The sequence below is a fragment of the Miscanthus floridulus genome, chromosome 15 (assembly GCF_019320115.1).
Source record: "Miscanthus floridulus cultivar M001 chromosome 15, ASM1932011v1, whole genome shotgun sequence".
NCBI lineage: Eukaryota > Viridiplantae > Streptophyta > Magnoliopsida > Poales > Poaceae > Miscanthus > Miscanthus floridulus.
The window spans coordinates 25475024-25490589 of NC_089594.1; positions in this window are offsets into that span (position 1 = coordinate 25475024).

A 15566-nucleotide genomic window follows, 5' to 3' on the forward strand; every position below is an offset into this window, starting at 1 on the left:
TGCCCATCAGTCTTAATGCTCCACCCATGCCACAATGGCCTCATGGGGTTTTGTGGCACTATAAAGGTCACAACATACCAAGGTACATCTCCCAATGGTATCGCCTGCCTCCACGTGTAGCAGGGTGCCTTCGGGTACCCAACTGAACTGAGCACCCTCCAGAGCAAGGTGGGCGTACCAAACTGGTCCAAAAAGGTGCTGCTACTAGTAGGAAACACGGGCGTGGCCATCTGCATCAAAAAGGGATGCAACTCATGTGAGAGGATTATTTTGCTGAGAGATTGAACTGAATGCTTGGGGTAAGCAATTATAAGGGAGGGAGTAATGCAATATGAATGACATGAGTGAATATGATGCACGCTCGTTCCGTACGTCCTCACAAACCTAGGAAAAGTTAAGTTTTAGTGGAATATACGGTGGCATACATACGTTCTCTCAATTAGCGGTAACTAGTCGTTCTACATGGTGCGTTGTTAGCGTACCTATAGAAAACTTCATTGCAGCCCAACCCAACAAGATATAATGCTAAAAACAAAAGTAGTACCTAAGATACTCTCCATATATACATCCCCAGATATATATACGTTGGTATCCAAACTACCCGACAGATGTACCCACAATTAAGTACCTTCATATATACATGTATGCAACATGTAAATACTCCAGTAACCACAACTAACTCTCCCCTAGACCGATGGTTGGACGGTCATGCTCTCACAACTCACACTTACCTTAGCATAGAGGCAATTGATCCATACATTACCATTCAAGCGAATGGCACCCTTGCAATAGCACGCCGCATGGACGATGAAATAGAAACAATCAATTTCCCCCAAGTTAGTAATTATATATAAGCCACTTAGAAGTCCTTAAGTGGGCTACAAAGGATGTGATCACCAGTACACCATAATTTTTTTTATTTTTGAACACTTATATATAACTATAAGTTGGAAAACCGTTTTCACAACGAAAGCTTTTGTTTTAAATACTCGTATGACATGTTTAGTGTTGAATCTAGCTTTGATATCAGCTGTCACAGAACCGACCAATTTATAAGAGCACAAGTACAAAAACAATCGCCGAAACGATCAAATTCTCGCACTTGAGCCCATATAAACCCGGTAGTCAAATTCTCGCACTTGAGCCCATATAAACCCGGTAGTCACTATGTCCAAACCTACACAAGACTCCGCCCAGTCTTAATTCATTATTAACATGGTTCTTTTCCACGATAGCAAATATAGCCAACCATGATCCACCTCATCCTAAAGCTCGCAGGTGATAGGAAATCACCTGACTTCTACCACACTAAGCATGGCTAAGCATTTAACCCGTTCCTGAACTTAAATAGGATTCCAGTGCGATATCTAGACAAGGATGGATATATAATGCAATAATTGGTTCCAACCAATTCCTATACTTAATGCATCATCAACGAATAAAAGGTACTCAAGGTATTTGTAAAAACACGGGAGATTTAATATGCTCTGGGGCTTGCCTTTTAGGAAAGAGGAAGGTTGGTGGTCAGGGCACTCGGGCAATTCCTCCTCGGCGGCTGCTTTGTCGATTTCCTGCACCTCAGACTCCTCCTCCTGGTTGGCTCCCTCGAACTCTAGCAGCGTCACTCCCTCCAGACACCTATTGCATGAATGCGCAAGATAAATATCATGGATGCACAGGAACAAAGTTAGGGATGCTCGGGGAATGCACATGCTCATTGCAGTCCGCATTTTCCGACTTAGGCTCTATTCAAATCACTTTACTTACCAAGTTTATACAATCTAATGTACAATTGCTCATCTTCAGTTAAGGACCTAGCACCTTCACCTAAGCATGTTCTCAAGTTAGGCTAGCACCTAAACAATCAACAAGAACATTGCAACAAGGCATGCACACAAACATTCATATTTCAGCGAAACAGAGACTATACAGCGGTACGGTAAACTTACCATAACTGAAGATCTACAATTCCAAATGACATGCAACAAGATAATTTGGAAAGCTTATGAAATTACCTACAATTACTTTTTAGACCCCAAGGCATGATTCCAACTTTTACCAGGTATAATTTATAGAACCACATAATCAGGTCTAACAAGACAGAGAGTAAGCAAAACTGTGATTTGACTTTGAACAGTTGTAGCTTCTAAATTACTGGACCAAATGCTACCAAATTTTGACAGGAGCTAGATACATAAGTTATCTACAACTTTTGTATTCACCACATTCCCAGCAAACCAAATTATCATGGGGAACTATGTAAAGTCCCCAGAACTGTCCCGAAAGACACAATGCAGAAAAATAATTATTAACTTATGTTGCAACCATATAATTGGACAAAACTAACTTTACTAACTCATCACACATGTCACAAGAATACCAGAAAGTAAGGTGTTTACCATCAATTCATTTCTTTTAATGCCTTTCTTAATTTATTTAATTAATTAAGAGAAATGACAAACATATATAAGAACTACACCATTTAATCTACAAAAATTACAGTAGGTACTACATGCTCCAAGTAGACCACTATAAAAAATTCACATCATTTGAGCAAGTATAACATCCTACACAAAAATGATAAGACATAATGGCTTAAAATGACATAATTAGGAAACCCTAGTGAAAAGTGTCAAGCAACAGATTTTATATTTTTCCTAGCATCCTTAAGGTACTAGGATACTCCCCACAAAATTTCATGGTCATTGGATTCGTAGATAATTTATAAAAATTCACACAATTATCATTCAATGATAAAAGGAAAATCTATAACTCAAAAACCATACATGCAATGACTCTCAAATTTTTAGCAGAGCTTCTACTAAGCAAGAATAGCTTACCAACAAACTTTCATAATTTTTGGATCGGAGGAACTCAAGATATAATTTAAACAATTTTGCATGCATTTAAAAACACATTTCAAGTTCCTATTTAATTCATCCAAAATTTCCACTACAAGTGTTCATGTCATATTTTTCCTTAATACTAGACTTCACTATGATCCTAACAAAATTGGAACCACCCAATTTGGATCTACAAAACTAGAGATACAAATTTCACATAACAGCATTCAAAACTGGAATTATTTGAAATGGCTTCTAATACACGGTCACTGACAAGCGGGACCCTCGGGTCAGATGACCCCATAGGTCAGCGAGAGGGAAAACAGGGGAGGCGGCTGTGACGACGCGGCAGCGGTGAAGGTCGCCGACGGTGGCTTCACCAGCGACGAGGAGGGTACCTCCGTGACCGCCTCGACCTCCCGCGTGGATTGGTGCCCTAATCGTGCTCTCTACCGACCTCTACGTACTCTGGCCACGGAGCACGGTGGCTCGGCCATGGCGAACGGTGGCGCACGGCCATGTTCCGGCCTGACCAGACCGACGGAGCTATCTACACCATCACACGAGCAACGGTGAGTGATGGTGAAGCTAAGATGGAGGCTAGGGAAGAACGAGAGAGGTTGTGTTGTGCTAGCCACGACGATCGCCACTCCGGCGAGGTGACCGCAAGGGCAACGGTGGTGGAAATGGCCAAAGGCCCTTACCTACGGCTTGTCTAGCTCAGCGAGGGTGACAGCGAGGTATCTGGGGTGCTAGTGAAGCTTTGGGCTAGCTGGAGCGAGGTAAGACGCGATGGCGAGCAGGAGCAAGCACGGCGGAGCTAGTGGCGACGACGACGGTCCACTGCGGCCGCTGTGGGAGAGCGAAGGAGCCAAGAAAGGAAATGTGGCACTATGGGGGCTCTCGGTCATGTGCAAGGGCTTCATTTGGCGCGCTCAAGCCCATCGTGGCCTGCACGGTCAGATGGCCAGTGACGCGCGGCGTACACGTGGCGGTGACACCCTAACGACGGTTGGGTCACTGTAGCACCGTTTCAGTTAAGTCATCGATGCCTGAGAGCGATACAAGATGAGCTTCAAACTCCAAATCCAAGATGATCTAGGCTCCGATGTAATTGACAAAGTTTGAGATCCATATGAGTACTACAAATTTGTCAATTGAGCTTGAGCTAATTCAGCTTGGTTTGGGAGCTACAAGTCTAACAAGTTGGGTAAATGAAACTGAAATCCAGTCTTCATACTTAGAAAATTTCTAAGTGTTGAATACAACCCCAAAACCGACTTGTGGGACCTTTTTTAGCATGTTGTGCACATTTTCATGACTTGGTTTCTAAACAAAGTTTGTTCCTTATAAAATTTCCTACAACTTTGCTTTAGGTTGCTCAGACATGCAAATACTCTAAGCTACACTTTTTAAACAGTCAAACTCAAGAGCTCTAGGGGTCCATAATGGTCAAACCATGACTTGGGAACCTAATTAGGCAAAATGATCAACATGAACATTGTTCCTAATGACATTCTAAGTGTAACTAAGTTGCTTAAGAGGATAATTAGCCACACCACACATTGGTCACACCAAAATCAAGCATCACATGCATTGAAACAAGGAAAATCAAATGAAATGTTACCTTTGTTTTAGAGTCATGTTTCACATGTTTCATGATTTTGTTGCATAGTACTAACTAACCATGTTTCACTAAAGTGAGCTGCACATGTTGCACTTGAGCATTGCACACTATTCATTTCATAAAACAAACACACATGAAATATAACAATATGTTGCAATGTTTCTAAAACATGTTTCATGCAATATAAGCTCATGAATGGATGCATGATGCTCATGTTCATGAAATGCAAGTGCAAATGTGGAAGCCAAACACCTGGGGTGTTACAGGATGAGATGATGACACTGTTCACTATCGCGACAATAGCTCAGCACTAACTGGATGCTAGAAGGTGATTGACCGGACACAAGAACCGCATGGTTCGATCAAGTCCAGAGAGGTTCCAGAGCGGCGCTAGCGTGACTAGACGCGTCCGATCAATAGTTATCGAACTCAGCACTGACTCCGATCAGCGTGCTAGCTTCAACAGTCAGGACAACTGGACGTGTCCGGTCAGGACGATAGCAGCGTCCGGTCAGTAGCAGAAAGGTGTTTTTCATCCCCAATGCCTACTTTCTCAGTGGGGCTTATAAATAGACCCCCCCCTACCGGCCATTTGAGCTAAGTGGAGCTGAGGAAACATACCAAGGGTGTTAATACACCATTTTAGTGATCTCCACTTACATAGTGCTTAGTAATTCATTAGGTGACTAGCATAGGTGCTTTGCGAAGTGCTTAGGTTGATTAGACCACCGCTTATACGATTGCTCTAGGTTTAGGCCTAGTGTTTAGTGAGGTTTGCATACCTCTTACTACTCGATGCTTGCATGCACTATTGTTGTATATCAGAGGGGCTTGTAGTCTTGTGAGATCACACCAACTGCATTTGTGGTGTGGCCTCCACCGTGTATCGAAGGGAACAAGACCCGCGGTGGTTCAGCCGGAAGCTTGATAGTGAAGACGGCAGGGAGCGGTCCAGGAGAGGCTTGCTAGAAGGCACACTAGAGACCCACTTGCACATGGGGAAGGCCCGAGGCTATCCACAAAGTTACCCGACCATGAGCTCGGCTCTTGCGAGGGGTTCCTTACGAGGGGCTCCAACGAGGACTAGGGGAAGCTTGTGCGCTTCTCGATACCTTAGTAAAAATACTGGAGTCATCGACGGGAGTTTGCATATCTCTACCTTACTCTTTAGCTTCCGCATTTACATTGTTTGCATAACTCCTTTTGCGGTAGAGATAGCAACACACTAGTAAAATCATAGTTGTACATTTAGATAGTTTATCTTTTGCATAGGTTTTGCTAAGAATAGAAAAAGAGGCCATAGTTTAGACTTAGAGTTTTAAGTCGCCTAATTCACCCCCCTCCCTCTTAGGCGTCACGATCCCTTTCACAAGGTATCATATTTCCATGAGGAACGGAGGTGTAAATAGTATCTTGGCTAGTTTACCTAGGAGAACAAGAGAAAGGATAACTCGGGTGGTGAGGTTCTTCTAAAGATTAGAGAACCTAAGAAAAGATAACTTTGCTACTACAAACTTGCTTTGGGCATCGATGAACACTTGGTTTGCCATGCATTGCCAGCCTACAACTTTACGCCATATCTAAACATGAGGGATTACAAAGGATAGACAGGGCTGTCACCACCTGCCACCTACCCCTCAACCGAAGGATACGAGGCAAACGAAGGTGACTTCTAGCTTAGACACCACGTCTACGCTATCGATCACTACTCTAGCATTGGTTAGGAACTTCCATCTTTATCAGGAGTCCTCTAGTAGAGTATTCACCCTAGGGATGAACGATGAACCAAAGATAACTTTCTTAAGAACTCGATATCAAAAGATGAACATGAACGTGTTACTCCAAGTAGTAAGACGATCGTAGAGGTACAAGTGTAGAGGGGTCAACAAGTCTGGTGCTCCGTCCACCTGATGTACAAGGCTTGTCGAGTACAAGAAGTAGAGGGAGCCATTACTCCGCTATTCCTCTAACTCTTCCTCACTCACTCCCTACTCTAGTCTAGCTAGAAGCTAATGAAAAAGTGGTTGCTCTTGCTCTTCTTCTCCAAATGTATCATGATGTTGACTATTAAGAGGGGCCCTCCTTTTATAGCTTGAGGAGGTCGGTTTGGTGAGGTATTTTAGGAAAGCACCCATGCAACCGATGCACCGCCTGAGCAAGGTGGGGCTAGGCTGAGCTGGGGGCGGTGTGGATGCACCATGGGTGCGGTCACACCTTGGGCTAGCCCACTCACCACCATCTTGCTCTGGTGGGTCGCTGGCTAGGCCTAGATGGCTCCCACACCGGTGCTTGGCTCAAATTCAGAGATTGGATGGGCTTTGCTTGTGTTTTGCTTGAATGCGCTTTCTCAGTTGCGCATTTTAGTGTGTTTTCATGTGTTGCCCTGCAAAACTAATTTGTACTAAAACTTGTGGATAAAGTTAGTTAAAAACCCTATTTTTAAGTTTTGGTTTTCGTATTTGTTCATTTTGTTTTAAATGTTGGTGATAGAAATGCGAGTTAAGCATCACCAACAAGCTCCCCCACACTTAGTCATTTGCTCATCCTCAAGTACATCTGTTAAGGACTAAGCGGGTTCATCTTCTTGATCTAAAAATCTGCATACAAGTTATTCCAAGCTTCACCTTAACCTGTGAACTTCCAAGTGTCTACCAAAATATCTTGGTTAATTGAAAAATGGAACAGCTTGGATTCAAATCTTCTCACTCTATTCCTGCTCAAAAACTTGGGTTTTTGTATAATAAGATAGCTTTTGTTCCTTGAATGATTCTCTCAAGTCACTCATATTTGTAAATGGTTCCTCACCAAGGCATATTTTAAATTTTGCCTTCTCCTTGATCATCCTACTTCTAAGAGCTTATATGGAGCTTTTGGGTAGGGACAAAAAAGTTGTGGCACACTTACCTTGCATGTGTTGTAAATTCAAATCCCGGATCTCACTGGAGGGAAGCATCATACCCTTAGATCAAAACTATGCAAGTGTGTAGAATTTGGTGGAACTATACACCTTTGTTGAAATGATCTCTAGCTTTTTTGAGACATGGCTAGCTTATCTTTTTCTATGAGCCTTCATGTGCTCATCATCATTTTTTTCTTTTTTTATACTTTGGGGCCTTCATGTGCCCCATTCTTTCTTTCTTTTTCAATACTTTTCTGCATAGCCTTTCTGTCTCTTAATATGCTAGGGAGATCATATTTTAGAGCATGGAGTATTTATTTTGCAAGCGATGGAAAATATGTTTTAGCGTATTCCCAGTGTAGGAATAGCTGTTTATTTGTGGTGTGTACATGAGTTTTGATCTTGGAAGCATGAAACATCTCTCAACAGGGGTCACAGAACTTGACTAAACTCAATACAAAGTAAGAGTCATATGTGGAAGGTTTCGTCATGTATGATCATATACGGCCTTGGTAGGTATTTGAATGTCATTCAAGGAACATGCTATTTTGAATTTTGTTTTTGTAAAAATAAATCTCAAGTACCTTGCAAGAATGAGCAAGCGTCATGTCATCCTACTATATCTCATTCATCAATTACTTAGATAAAGTGGGTTCCCTATAATAAGTATTCACAAGTTTAGAAATATTAGTAAGGAATAAAAAGTATGCAAATTCTTAATTATAGGAAGACATGGAGATGGAGCATTTCCCTTTTTTGTTCATTTAAAATTTATTCAGTTTCAAAAGCTTTTATTAAGCAGAGAGTGAGAGTTGCACAAACCAAATTTTTGAATTTGGACACTTTTTGTGCAACTGAGTTGGAGGTGAGTGTGGTTCCTGCCCCACACTAGTTTTCTTTCCTGCCTTTATTATGACAACAAAAAGAACAAGAAAACAAGTGCAACAAAATATTTCTAATAATAATAACTTTATTCAATTATCAAAATGAGAGGTGCATTACATAATTGTAATTCAAAGTGATTGGAATGAAAAACTTAAAAAATCATGCGCCTGATTTATTTTGGCGGGGTGGCCTAGAAAGGCTGATTTAGAGCATGCTCTACTCCTGCCGCCTTTGCCACCCTAGCAACCTTTTCTCCAAAGCCACGGCGAAGCTCATTGATTTCGTCACCGAGGTCTTTAATTTTCAAAAGACTCTTGGCGAGACGATCATTGGCCTTTCTAATGCTTTCGCGCAAGCTTCTGTTGCTAGCACTAAGTGAGGTGAGTGTAGGACCTTTAGGTGGCTGCTCACCATCACTATCGCTGAAGAATCCAATGGGCTACTGTCTAATAGGAGGTTTTACCATCCTTTTGAACCTAAGAGGTGCACCCGAGATTCCACTGTCTCTATTCCTGATGAGGCCGGCTTGTGTACCGGCTCCTTAGCGGGCTTACGCATGAGCACCTTTCCATACCCTCCATCGGGTTTGCGCACGCCTACCATGGTGTAGGAAAGACTAGGCCTAGCGGTATGCATGGATGAACTAGCGCGAGAGACCGAGTTGCCTGAAGGCATTACAAGAGAGCGTTTGCTAGGTCCGCTAACTTTGGGTGCCTTCCTCTTGAGGCCGATGGCACTGGTGGTTGGTATTGTTGGTGCCGCCTTCTTTTCCTTGGTGCCACCAAGGGGCGCCTTGGAACATGCCATAGTCCTCAAGCTAGTGCCACCGCTTGTAACATAACTTGGTGGTGGCATGATAGCGAGCGTGCTTCGGTGATCAACCTTTCTTCCTCCCTCACATAGGAGCTCTCGGGCACTAAGTCAATCGAGGCTGGCACTCCTTCAAGATCATAGGTGGAGCTGAAGGCCATGTACAAGGTGAGAGCGTGGCTAGCCATCTTGAGCTTGAGAGAGCTTAGAGTGCTATGTGGAGGGAGAGAGGAATGCTTTGAAGCTTGGTGTGAGAAGAAAAGAGGCCATAGGGTAGCTTATATAGGTGTTTCGGCCTCTACAGTGAAGGAAAGGATCAAGCACTACCATACCCATGATACACAGAGGATCAGAGAGATGTGCACGAAGATTGAGGGCCAGTGGAGCCACGGGTGGTGCGGCCGCATCATGGGTGCGCCTGCACCCCTAGGTCATCCCCCTATGTCGTGCTTGCGTCTAGATGCACATGCATGTGTGAGGATTTGAGTGATGCTGGTGCTCGAATTTGATTCACTAGGATCAGCGAGTGATAGTGTGGAATGCTCATGATCAAGGTGAATCCAAGGAATATTCATGTTGCAAAATTCACATGATTTTGTAATAATGAGTGGATATTCATGTGATCAGCAAAACTCAAGCAAGAATAAGAAAGAATCATGGTTTGTCTAGTGAGGGCATAAAGGTCATTTAGTAATGATTACTTGCTTAGGAAGATAAAATAATTTTTTTGTATTTTAAATAAATCAAAGAATATGTTAGAATTGTTTTTATATCTTCATAAGTTTTGAATGAATTTATCAAAAGCAATTAAATCTATTCTATCTATTTCTAAGTTACTGTTATAAGAAGGCTCTAGGAAAACTTTTAAATGTTGACCATTGACTTTGAAAATGTTACCGTCATCATCTTGGATAGTGATCGCACCATGTGGCGAAGTGTTGATGATGGTGTACGGTCCTTGCCATTTGCTTCTTAGTTTTCCTTCACCGAAGAGTTTGACTCAGGAGTTGATTAGTACAACCTTGTCTCCCTCAAACTCTTTTTGTTGGATTCGGTGATCGTGCCATCTCTTAGTTCTTTCTTTGTAGAGCTTGGCACTATGGTATGCCTTCTCTCGCCACTCTTCTGGCTCAGCAATTTGTTTCTATCAATTCTTGCCGGCTAGCTTCACATCCATGTTCTAGCTCTTTATAGCCTAGTGAGCTCGGTGTTCAAGCTCAACTGGTAGATGGCAACTCTTTCCATAAACAAGCTGGAATAGTGACATACCAATGGGAGTTTTATAAGTTGTCCTGTATGCCCAGAGTGCATCAGGTAGCTTGTCTTTCTATCCTTTTCCCATTGCGCTGACCGTTTTCTACATGATATTTTTTATTTGTTTATTTGAAGTTTCTGCCTAACCACTGGTTTGAGGATTGTAGCACCCGGTTTTAAAGACAAAACCAGATACACACTATATGTGAGCCTAGGAAGTCAAATCTCACATATAGCCACAAATCAGGATAATATTAAGAGACAATACTTATTACATAATGTATTAGTAAAAGAAAATAACCTCAGAGTAAAGACAGCGGAAAGTTGACTCCGATCTTCAGGCGAAGACTCCAAATTCACAGGGACGACTGACTAGTTGACCACAAGCCTAACTCCTCCAAACCAGCAATATGGTACCCATCCAGGATTTTTATCCAATGCATAGAAAAGTAAAACAAGTGTAAGTACATGTCATACTTAACAATTATATCATGGGGTTCATGAGGCTCAAAATGGCTGACACTGGTTTACTGCGATTAGCTTTAATAAATCATCTTTTTAAGCAATTGAGTAGCAAAGGATTTATCATTCCCTTAAACACATGATCGGGTAAACATGATAATGTATAGCATAAACAATTAATCATTAGAACCATTATCCATTAGTGATCATCTCTATTCCATAAGGGTCCAAGGCCACTCGTGTCCATGAGCACGACTGTTATAATAGTTTTATACTCTGCAGAGTTTGTACACGTTCACTGTGAGTTGTGATTTACCCTTTCCCCCGAGGTAGCTATTCTCTCGACCCACTTCCAAGGAAGGTCGGCAGGGTTCACTATAAAGCCTTTCAAAAGACTTCGTCTAACAAGTTAGGGCCACCAGGCGTATGTGGCCCATCTCTAGGAGTGGCAAGCGTGGGCATCGCAGCACGGTACACACTTCCTAGCAGCAAAGGAAACATACCCTGCGCCTGAAAGGTAACCACTAACAAGCTAGAAAAGATCCTCATACTGAGCTAAAGCCAGAGCCATATGGCCCTCACAGCTGTACTGTAAGTCCCGGATGATCGCTTATAGATAAGTCCTTAGGGAGAGGAATCTAAAGCATATAAACACTTCAGCCCCCTGTTTTCATGTTACTAAAAAGTCATGTTTTAATGTTTATTGCATATACCATTAGTCAAGTTACAAGATCATGGTTTTGATTAAGCACTAGCAAAAACTATCCCATGCAATATCCCAAAGGTTTCAAGGTGCAAGATATCAAATTTCTAGGATATCCTTAATGGTAACAAGGGAGACACATGCAATATGAATTTAGTGATTAAATGTGAATAGGTAACAAGGATGTCCCATGCTATACTTGCCTTACACACTGATCCTTCGGTAAGCTTTATTCTTCGATGTCTTTCTTCTTCTTCTTGGATCATCACGTGTATCTCACCGACTAGACGTAATCGTAGAACACCACACAAACATCCATACACATACATGCATAGCATACAATTGCATCTATATCAGAACAGTACACCAATCATAGAAAAATTAAGTAAAAGAGATTGATATACGATTCTACGCATCACTACGAACACATAGTCGCGAGAAGCACGCTAATCGAAGCTACGATGAAAAAGATACATCTACCGAAAGATTTGCTTAATACGTGGAAAATAAACTATAGGCTTCGTCTATGTTAACTATATGAATTCATATACAAAAGATATTTTATAAATAATATAGATTATATTAAGTCAACTTTAGATTTAAATTATAAAACAAAAGTAAAACAAATCATATTTTATGTATAAAACCTAGTTGCATAATCTTTAATCAAGATATGATTTAAACTATGATTTTTATGAAATAGTAATATAGTAAACATCATTACTAATACGTAGATCTCGTCGTTACGAAACAAATGCAACTTGAACGGACTATTTCGGAGTTTAAATAAATAAGTTACGATTTAAACAAGTTTTACTTTAATTAAATAATAGATTAAATCTACTCATGAATTTCAAGTGTTGAAAACATGCCTAACAGTTGCATAAACATGTAGAATACGTAAATATGATCCTAACGCAACTCGAACGGGTCAAATCGGACTTAAAACGCAAAGTTACGCATGAAATAAGATTCAGTGGCATTCCTGTAAATATTTGAACTCAATTTTGAATTAAAACAATTAAAAATCTGAATTTAAATGTATTTTGGACTGGGCATACTATTTCTGGAAATGACAGGGTCCTAAACGAATAAAATCAGGACCGAAAAATAATTATTTTGAACTAATCAGGACTGCGGGTTGATTCACTAAAAACCGAGGGGCTATTTTGTAAAACAGGCACGGCTTTGACTGGGGGTTTGACCCGGGCTGCTGACTGTGTACCACGCGGCAGCCAGGGACTGGTGCGATGCACCACGTATGCAGTGGACGCGCTGACGCGTCGCTGCGGACCGGGTCCATGGCCCAACTGGTAGACCGTTTATAAACCCCGAAGGGGTACGCAATCTCGGCCCTCCAGAACGGATCCGACGGTGGTGATTGGTCGCGGGGGTGAAAGGAATAACCGGTCGGCGGCTACAGTGCCGGCGCGGCGGTCAGCCATGGGCGACGGCGGCTAGCTCACCGGTGTTCACGGTTCCGACGTTCTAGCGCACAAACTGACGAACTGAGCACAGAGGAAGATGGAGAAGCTCACTGTGAGGTCGACGGTGGTGTTCGCAGCGTCTGGAAGGCCTCCGAAGGCGTGGTCGACGGCAGCAGTGATCTGAGGAGAGAGGGAGGGCACGGGTGAGCAAGAAACCCGATCAATCCATGGCAAAAATGCGAATTGAACGACACCTATGGGCGCGGTGAACGACGGCGGAGCCTTGGGAGTCATCGGCGACGTTGATTGAGGCGCGGGTGAGGGAGATTGCCAGCGGCGGTTGTGACTGAGCTCGACCGTGGAGGGGAAAGGGAGAAGACGGGGCTCGGCTCGGAGCTTTATAGGAGGGATGGGGCGCGGAAAAAGGAAAGGCGAGCAGGGATGCGGTGATTTGCTGCCTTCCTTGCATGCGCGGAGGACCGGTGGTTTGCCATGTACGGCTGCGCCATCGGCGGGGCAGAGAAGGGAAAGAATGCGTCGGGGAAGAAAGGAAAGGAAGAGGACGCGGCTGATGGGTGGGCCAGCGGGGCAGTGAGGGAGAAGGGTAAAGCGCGTGCGGGCGCGCGCTGACGAGCGGGGCCAGCTGACTGGCGGGGCCAGTAGCGCGGCGGGAGAAAGAGGAAAACGCGTGCGGTGTGGTGAAAACTAAGCAGGCCGGGGCGCTGCGGTGCGACACGGTGGGCGCGAGAGAAGGCCAAAGCGGAGCGGCAGGCGCGCGCGGAACTGGGCTGCCGAGCGGGCTGCGCGGAGCAGGCCGGCGCGCTGGAAAGAAGAAGGGGCGCGGGAGTGGGCCAGCGACGAGCTGGGCCGAGGCCGAGTAAACGGGAAAGAGAGGGGGAAAAGCGGCTGGGCTGGTTCCTGTGCTGGGCTGACGCCGGGAGAAGAAAGAAACAAGCGGGCCAGGGAAACTTGGCCTTCGGGCCAAAGAGAGAGGGGAGGTTTTCATCTTTTTTTTCAAAATCCTTTTCTATTTCCGAATTCTTTTTCTTTTCTTCATTCAAAACCATTTCAAATATAAAACAAATCAAGCATAAATATAATTTAAAATATACTTTCTAATTCCAACATAATTGAACCAATTTTGGGTAAGTTTTCCAAAAACAACTTTTTAAGTTCTTACATTTTCCAATTCCTTTTCTTCTTCTAATCTTCCAATTCTAAGCTAAATTCAAATCCAATTCGAGTATGGTTTCAAATATACTTTTCCATTCAATAAAAATGGACAATTCTATTAGGCTTTCCAATATAAACTTTACAACTTTAAAAATACTTTTATTTTCTAATTTTCTTTTCTTTCAAAGCCATTTTCAATTTCATTTCAAAAACATTCCAATTTACTTTGGAGTTTTGGATCAACACCATCCATCACAATAAATAAGATGCAACAGCATGTATGCTCACACATGTTACTACCTTATGTTGAATTTTAAATTAATGAAAAATTTTATTTCCTATATTTCATGTGCACAAAAATTCATAAATAAATCATTTTAACTCTATTTCAAAAGAGGCAATTTTTTTAGGGTGTTACAAGGATGATATGGGGTGGCAATGTTGTGCTTGGCTCCAAGCTCTTTCAGGAAGGCTCTGAATATCTTGTCGATGAAGTGGGATCCCCCATCGCTTATCACCATTCTTGGTGTTCCAAAGCGAGGGAAGATCACTTCATGGAACATCTTCCTTGTGTACCTGGCGTCAGTAGCTCTACATGGTAATGCCTCCACCCATTTTTACATGTAGTCAATGGTGATAAGGATGTACTCACTGTCATGTGACTTTTGGAATGGTCCCATGAAGTCAATGCCCCAGACATCGAAGATTTCCACTTGTAGGTTGTAGTGGAGGGGAGAACGAATGGAGGCATCAATATGTTAGTTAGGTAGGGGTGATGGCTCTCATAACCGCCTCCTCCTCTAACCCCTTCCCCATGCCCCCTTCTACGACGCCCTTCCCCACCGACCCATCACCTTCGATGAGCTACCCTATCCCGGAGCCTGGGCTAGGTTGGCATTCCTACGGGAGTGCTTTGGCTGGAGGTCAGGGAGGCCGGTGAGATTATGGCGTGACAACGAGGTACACGACGAAGTTTCCATCGACTGTAGAGAGTGTTCATCATCAGCATCACAGAGTCAGGGGCATTGGTTTTCTAATTGATATCCTAGACAAAGGATTCAAGCGCACACATGTGGAGAATTCATGTCCTTTTAAAGAGATTGGCAAAGACAAGGTGAAAATCAAGTCTATTCTGATAAGTTTTCATTGGGCATCCAAGGGGAGAATAGAAGTTTAGGCTTCTGCAGCTGAAATAGAGCATCTACCATTGGAGGAGGGTCAGAATCAAGCTCTGAATTACTTTGAGTTGAAGGGTCCTACGTATCAGAGACCCTAGTTTTGGCTCCCCCCAAGGTGAGAATTGTCCCTAGGATTCTAGGGAGATCACCTATTGATGGGCCATGCGTCGAAGATCCAGGAGGGGGTGAGTGCGTGGTGAGAGAAGATGGTGGTAATCTGACCTCTACCTTGTCTCCTCAACCCAATCCTCAAGTGTAGAATCTTTCTCCAAACCCTAAATCGATCCCCCCTTTACCAACCCTCC